This window comes from Prenolepis imparis, unplaced genomic scaffold (assembly GCF_030444845.1).
Source record: "Prenolepis imparis isolate NDT839.2.m4 unplaced genomic scaffold, iyPreImpa1.0 SCAF_33, whole genome shotgun sequence".
In the NCBI taxonomy this organism is placed as follows: Eukaryota; Metazoa; Arthropoda; class Insecta; order Hymenoptera; family Formicidae; genus Prenolepis; species Prenolepis imparis.
Window position 1 is genome coordinate 1426 of NW_028141191.1, and position 8575 is coordinate 10000.

The following is an 8575-nucleotide window of genomic DNA, read 5'->3' on the forward strand; positions in this document are numbered from 1 at the left end:
CAACAGAAAATGATAATTATACAACAGAATGGTAATTAAAATCATTGCTCACAATGTATGTAGAACTTATTTTAAGTAATTACTTATTCATTTTTATGACAACACAAAATTTGATATCTTTTCTCTAGTTATAAATAAGGAAACTTAATATTCTCGATTTCAGCAAAAATAAGAGAACCTTGATACATTAATCATGTTTACTTATTTATTTTTATGACAACACAAAATTTGATATCTTTTTCTCTAGTTATAAATAAGAAAACTTAATATTCTCGATTTCAGCAAAAGTAATAGGACCTTGATACATCAATCATGTTTGACTAAATTCGCAACATCCTTAAAGTTAAACTTTAATCCTTAAAATTTAGCAATAATATAAATCATAAAGAACATGTGATAAATTAATTAATATAATATAATATACGAGATATTGTACTATAGTAACTACGCCTTCACAAGGTCCTTCTAGAATGAGGTAGTTAAATTGAAACCAAAAGATAGAATAAGATTTACTTATGAACATCTATAACATTGACGAACTAACGCACACATCTATATATTAGCATATCTCAATGTACAGGTGTACAAAAACAAAAAAAAGATATTGAATCAGAGTTATACTGTGTATAGTACATATAAAATTAATTTAAAATTATATATATATATTATATAAAGTATTAAATTATATAAATTTTAATTAAAAAATTTAAAATTTAAGTGATATGAAAACGTTTTATATTGTTTTAAAAAAAATCAGAATTTCTTTACAGGCGTTAATAAAATGTTTTGTACGAAATTGCAAACTCTTCCACTATTGTTGTTTCAGGTTTTTCTGCTTATTATGCAACCACGTTTTGATTTGCGGCGATGTACGACGAGCCAGAGAAATATATTTTTTCTTTACTTCTTGAATCTCTTTTAGAGACGGCAATGTATTATTTTCCATATGTTGTGCAAACGCAGAAAGAGCTGCTTTTTTCTCAAATTCTGTCCATCGTACTCTTTTTGTTTGTCCATAAGGAGATGCTAGAGGAGCATAGAGAATATTATTGAAATAATTTAACGAAATAACTATACTATTTGTTCTCGACTTTGACATAAAAATAATACGTTGATTGCTATGATCATTCCTATATCCCATATTCAACGATAATAAATTATTTAAATAGAAATGCTATTTTATTTTACTTATTTACTTTTAATTTTGAATCGCAATTATAAATAGTTTTAGTATAAATATTGGCAAATGTTATAGATTATGTAAACAAAACTAAGTTCTGTATTTCGGTAATAAAAAAGGAATGACAAAATATAATTACTTGCAGGCACTAATTAAATAGGTAACTTTTAAGAGTTATATTACAAATATGTAAATGAGTATCATTTTTAAGAACAAATTGACATAATAAAAGAAACTGTATATTATTGTAATTCGTACAGTTATTGATTGAAAGCAGATATGAAAAATTACTTACTACTACGTTTCCGTTTTCCATCTTGTTCATCCGTTTGCTTGTCAGAATTTTTGAAATGATTTGATGTCTCACATAATGAAATATCTATAATAAACAGCAGTTATTAAAACATTTACGAAATTACAATATAGAAATTATAATATTGTAATGCTCGTTTTATTATCATGATATCATTACGATATCAAAATAATATACAAAAAGAATACTTTAATGTAAAATAAATAAGCATCAAAACAACATAAAACTAATTAAAAATGTAAATAATGTAAATCTTAATATTATAAATTCTATGTTTTACATAATGATTTAAGCAAATAACATTACTTCTTTCATCACTATTATTGTTAACTTCAACTAAGTTATCTTCTATTTCAGAATCACTGTCCGATATCGATTTATTATTCGTATTTTGTGCATTTCCTTCTGATACTGCTTCTAAGTAGCGGGAGATTTTCAGTATATCTCTGCTTGCTATTGGTTGCCTGTAATGATCTCTGTGTATTTTATCAGCATGACCCATAAAGGTGGCAAGATCGGAAACATTCATCAGTATCATTCAGATTAAATTGAATGCAGTGTGTTGCAATATGTTTTCTTAATGTTGTACCGCGTAAAGTAGTTGATTGACTTGCGTTACATTGTTCGGCAAATGTACGCATTAAAACACAGGCTCTCAGGTATCGGTGTCTATCTTTGTCGACAGCAGGTAGTCCAAAAATATAAGGGTTTTTCTTTGGTACATTAGCTTCTTCACGATATTTCAAGATTAAAGTGATGCAATCAAATAACTCATTTGACAATAAAACAGGCACTGTGCGTCCCAGTTTTCCTCTGATGCAAAATCGAACATATTTCTCTGCAATTTTTCTATCTTCCATCGATAATGATTTATAAATATCACTGTACATATTTTTATTTACTTTTTCATAATTTTCAAAATCTTCTATCAGTGCTCGCTCAATTTCTCCTGCTCGTCGTCTATTAAAGACATGTGTTGAAGTTAATGTTACTTCTGCTAAAGAAATCCATTTCTCATATGAAAAGGACTCTTTTAATGCTGCATATGCTTCAGTTCTCATTTTTGCCAAATGTGTGTGTAATTTTTTAATATCTTCCAATGACGGGAGATTTATTTTCTTGTGCCTTTTATGTGCGGACTGCGTTTCAATAACTGTTTTGTTGACACTCGTACCTATATCCACAACTAACAGTTTTAAAAAGTCTTTAACTAATTTTTTCTTCTCTTCATCTTGAGTCTTGATGCATTCTATAATGAGAAGATTTCCTATATGCTTAATAAGTGTTGACAAGTTAGCCGCTACTGCAGGAGTTTTATAAAGTTGTTCTTCATTGTCATATCCTGCAACTATATTAATTGCTGAAATACAGTCGTCATATATTTGTGGATGATACAGCGACTGAAAATCTTCTATATTCGTATTTATCTCTTTTAACGCTATAAGAAAACGGCCTAGTAGACGCAATCGTGCACGAATCATATCATGCTGATGTTGGGATTTATATTTAACACACAACTTATTCGCATATATAATCAATAATTTGTCATATCTCACAATACGTATTACATCATCTTCTCGCATAACAGGAAACACTGTTTTCCTTAAACACTCACTTGCTATTGAATGTATTCTACCAGTGATTTTTCTTCCCATAATCATAATATTTTTATTTTTTCGAAAATCTTTCTTAAGACAAGCTCGAGCATGATGACGTATTGTGCTTTTTGCGAAAAATCCTTTACATTTTACGCAAACAACAAAATCTTTAGCAGTCTTATTAGATTTCTCATTTGGACGTCTGCATACAATTAATTGCCCAGTATTAAATTCTGAGTTGGTGTTAAATTTAAAATTACCCATTTTTCGAATAGTCTCTATTATTTTCTTCCTTTCTGGGTTTTTTCTAGGCAGAATGGCAAATTTTTTTACATCAGGCTCGTTAGAGTGTACTGTTTCCAAATGTCGTGCAAGCTGTGATTGCAACTTCATACAAAAAGTGCAATAATTTTGTTTTGATTTTAAATTAGACTTTTGAACATACATAGCTTCATCGTTACATGCTGATGTACCAACAACATTTGTACTTGATGTATCAAAACTGGAAGTGGATGAAATACTTCTGTTAACAATTGGCACTTGCTTTTGAGGAGATTTGCTATATAAAGAACTGTGTTCTGAAGGTATATATTCTTCATCATCACTTTCGTCCTTATCATTATCTAGTATCAAAGAAAAACAAAGAAATTATATAACTATGAACAAAGGACACAACTCCCATATCATTGAAAAATTAAAGCACACAATATTTGTATGTCAATGTATATATTACCAAAAGATAAAAAATAATGTTCAAAGTAGAGGTAATAAAATTGATTTATCTTAATTTTAATGTATTTCAAATATACAGAGCACAATATTGCATGAATTACATTACTTAAATTTATAATTAGTCTTGTAAAAGTTTAAATTTATAATTAATCTTGCAAAAGTATAAATTTATAATTAGTCTTTATAATTAAAATCACTAAAAGCTTAAGATAAAATTAATGAAACAAAACTATTGCGCTTTTTGCATGAAGTTGCAATCGCAGCTTGTACGTTATATGAAAATAATAACAAGCTTGATGTAAAACAGTAGCAACGTCAATGTTATAAGAATTATGTCCATTAATATATATATCATATATTACACATATAATATTGTGAGATTTATTAATTTATAAAGAAAAAGAAAACAAAACTACATACTATAAGACACTGGCACATCAACAATTTCTGGATCAGGCATATCATCTCGGCAAGGAGATAACACACTTACACGTCCTGCATCAGTTTCTGTATGATTTATTGAAGATATAAAAATAGATTAGTAAATAATATCTAAAATAATCCGTGTTTACAAGATTATACTTTAAACAAATCTTAAAATGTCAGTTTATAAATACTTAATAAAAACTTAAATTGTATTACTGTATTATCATATTTATTTTTATTTTGTCTAAAATTTTATCATTTCTTATGTGTATTTGAAACTATAAAACCTGTTTTCTCTAAATTTATATAACTGGAGATACAATCTTTTATCTCTAAAAAATATAAATATACATAAACATTAATGTTTATATTTTAATTTAAGTGGTTTTCTATTACTTTTGTGATATGCTCAGTGTTGTGCTTAGATGATTTTAAAATTAGCTAGATAAAGATGAGATAAAAATATTTAAATTAATTTTAGATAAAATGATAATTTTGTTTTAAATATATGTATTTAAATAAAAGGTAAAATTATATGGCAATTCATCTAGATAATTTTCTAGATAATAATTTTTAAGACTGCTTATATAAACATAGTTTAAAAAAATGTAAATTATAAAAAGGATATAAAAATATATGTATTTATATTTCTACTTATAAATTTTTATGACTTATTGCTTAAGTTCTACTATTTAAGTATTTTTATGTGCTATGATTCTAAATCAAAATTATCTGAAAATTATTCAAGATAATTTAGTAAAAATAATAGTTTTTCTCATCTATGATGCAGATATACGTAATACATATTTTTATTATCTATATCTATATAAAGATAAGATGACGCCAAAGTTTCATCTAGATGATCATCTATATAATTTTATTCAGATAACAGCAAACACTGGACATGCTTATATATGCATATATATATATATATTTTTTATTGCATTTATTCCTTATTTTTTTATAGTTTGTGTATATTTATATTTGTTTATGAGTTTATATTTTTATATAAAAATAATTCAATTTCTACATACCAGTCATGTTAAAACTTAATCTCCTAACACACTCCTTATTGATTATAACAGATCCATTAAGTGAATCTGCAAACAAAACATAAGATTAGACAAACGGACAAATACATTTATTCAACAATGCAATAAAACATTGCATATTATTTAAAATGTAAAAATATGAAACAATATTTAAAATTTAATTTTAACAATAATGCATACCAGATAAAGAAATATTTGCGTCTGCTGTTTCAATATTATCATTCATGAAAAAGTTATTCGGCATGACAGTTTCAATGGTCTCATTTTGATTTGTAAAGATTATTGTGCCAATATCTAAAACAATATATATAAGAAAAAATATTATTTCATACAGATGATAAAATAGCGCTTAGAAATATAGTTGATAACATTATCGAAACTTACCAAAATTTGCTGAGAGATCTGTACTCTCTTGATAATCACAGTTATCAATAATCACGGTAATTTCTTCTCTCGCACATTTACCAGTATTTGATGTAACATTGGTCATCTCCTCATTACAATCTCTGTTTGACACAGATTCATTATTTTTATCGCTTTCATCCATAGAAACTATTATGTGAGATTCATCAGTATTTGATGAAACATCAATCTTTTTAGCAACAGACTCCTTTTTTAGTATCACAGAATCAATGCCTTTGTTTTTATCTATAAGACTTATCGAATTAATATCTACGAGAGAAGAAATACAGATGATTATTGCATACATATGATATATAAAATAAGTATTACAAATATCATTAATATGAGCTAAACTAAATAATTGGAAATGTGCACATTTACCAGTATTTGATGCAACATCGGTCATCTCCTCATTACAATTTCTGTTTGACACAGATTCAATATTTTTATCGCTTTTATGCATAGACATTATTATGCGAGATTCACCGGTATTTAATAAAACATCATTCTTTTTAGTAATAGACTCCTTGTTTAATATCACAGACTCATTGCCTTTGTTTTTATCCATAAAACTTATCAAATTAATATCTACGAGAGAAGAAATACATAATTATCGCATACATATGATAAAATAAGTATTACAAACAACATCGATATGAGTTAAACTAAATAATTAGAAATGTGCACATTTACCAGTATTTGATGCAACATCGGTCATCTCCTCATTACAATTTCTGTTTGACACAGATTCAATATTTTTATCGCTTTTATGCATAGACATTATTATGCGAGATTCACCGGTATTTAATAAAACATCATTCTTTTTAGTAATAGACTCCTTGTTTAATATCACAGACTCATTGCCTTTGTTTTTATCCATAAAACTTATCAAATTAATATCTACGAGAGAAGAAATACATAATTATCGCATACATATGATAAAATAAGTATTACAAACAACATCGATATGAGTTAAACTAAATAATTAGAAATGTGCACATTTACCAGTATTTGATGCAACATCGGTCATCTCCTCATTACAATTTCTGTTTGACACAGATTCAATATTTTTATCGCTTTTATGCATAGACATTATTATGCGAGATTCACCGGTATTTAATAAAACATCATTCTTTTTAGTAATAGACTCCTTGTTTAATATCACAGACTCATTGCCTTTGTTTTTATCCATAAAACTTATCAAATTAATATCTACGAGAGAAGAAATACATAATTATCGCATACATATGATAAAATAAGTATTACAAACAACATCGATATGAGTTAAACTAAATAATTAGAAATGTGCACATTTACCAGTATTTGATGTAACACCGGTCATCTTCTTATTATAATCTTTGTTTGACACAGATTCAATATTTTTATCGCTTTTATGCATAGACATTATTATGCGAGATTCACCAGTATTTAATGAAACATCATTCTTTTTAGTAATAGACTCCTTGTTTAGTATCACAGCCTCATTGCCTTTGTTTTTATCTATAAGACTTATCGAATTAATATCTGCGAGAGAAAAAATACAGATGATTATTGCATACATATGATTTATAAAATAAGTATTACAAACATCATTGATATGAGTTAAACTAAATAATTGGAAATGTGCACATTTACCAGTATTTGACGTAACATCGGTCATCTCCTCATTACAATTTCTGTTTGACACAGATTCAATATTTTTATCGCTTTTATGCATAGACATTATTATGCGAGATTCACCAGTATTTAATGAAACATCATTCTTTTTAGTAATAGACTCCTTGTTTAGTATCACAGCCTCATTGCCTTTGTTTTTATCTATAAGACTTATCGAATTAATATCTATGAGAGAAGAAATACAGATGATTATTGCATACATATGATATATAAAATAAGTATTACAAACATCATTGATATGAGCTAAATTAAATAATTGGAAATGTGGACATTTACCAGTATTTGATGCAACATCGGTCATCTTCTCATTACAATTTCTGTTTGACACAGATTCATTATTTTTATCGCTTTCATCCATAGAAACTATTATGTGAGATTCACCAGTATTTGATGAAATATCAATCTTTTTAGCAACAGACTCCTTTTTTAGTATCACAGAATCAATGCCTTTGTTTTTATCTATAAGACTTATCGAATTAATATCTACGAGAAAAGAAATACATGATTATTACATACATATGATAAAATAAGTGTTACAAACATCATTGATATGAGTTAAACTTACCACAAAATTTTAGAAAATTAGTTCTTTTGCATAATATATGTGGTTTATTTGTTATAATATTTTTTTTAATATCTTGCAATATATCTTTATTATCTGTAATGTTGAAGAAATATCTGTTAACAAAAAAAGAAATTGAGAATACATTAAAATGTATTCTCAATTTCTTATTTCATTCGTAGATATATTTCTACGTTTATATTTTATTATATCATAAACAATCGCATCGTTACTGCTTACTATTCAATCTGGGATTTATGTATATATTTGTAATGTAATATAAATGTTAATGACATGCAATAATAGTAATATAAAATATTGATATGAGACATATATTTAACTTACCATTTTTTGCTAAAATAGTTGCTAGGTACCTTCGGTAATCACTATATTTAGCTTTTGTAACATTTTTTTTAGTCGTAATTTGGTTAGATTTGCACACATAATAAATATCATCATAAAACTTTACTAACGTATACATATTTATATTAAATTTTAATATTATCGTATAAAATGTATTTGGTAGTAGAATTAATACTATAATACTGTATATACTCAAATGAATTAACATACTTCTATTGCACACAATTCGCACCTCATGGCTGATTAGGCCTAGACGAAAGGACGAAGGCA

The 8575-nt window shown here is 26.6% G+C and overlaps 1 pseudogene; it reads right to left on the reverse strand.

Moving 5' to 3' along the window:
* Positions 1 to 2091: 2091 nt before the first annotated feature.
* LOC145946967 (uncharacterized) overlaps positions 2092 to 8575 on the reverse strand; it is a 6812-nt pseudogene continuing 328 nt past the window's right edge.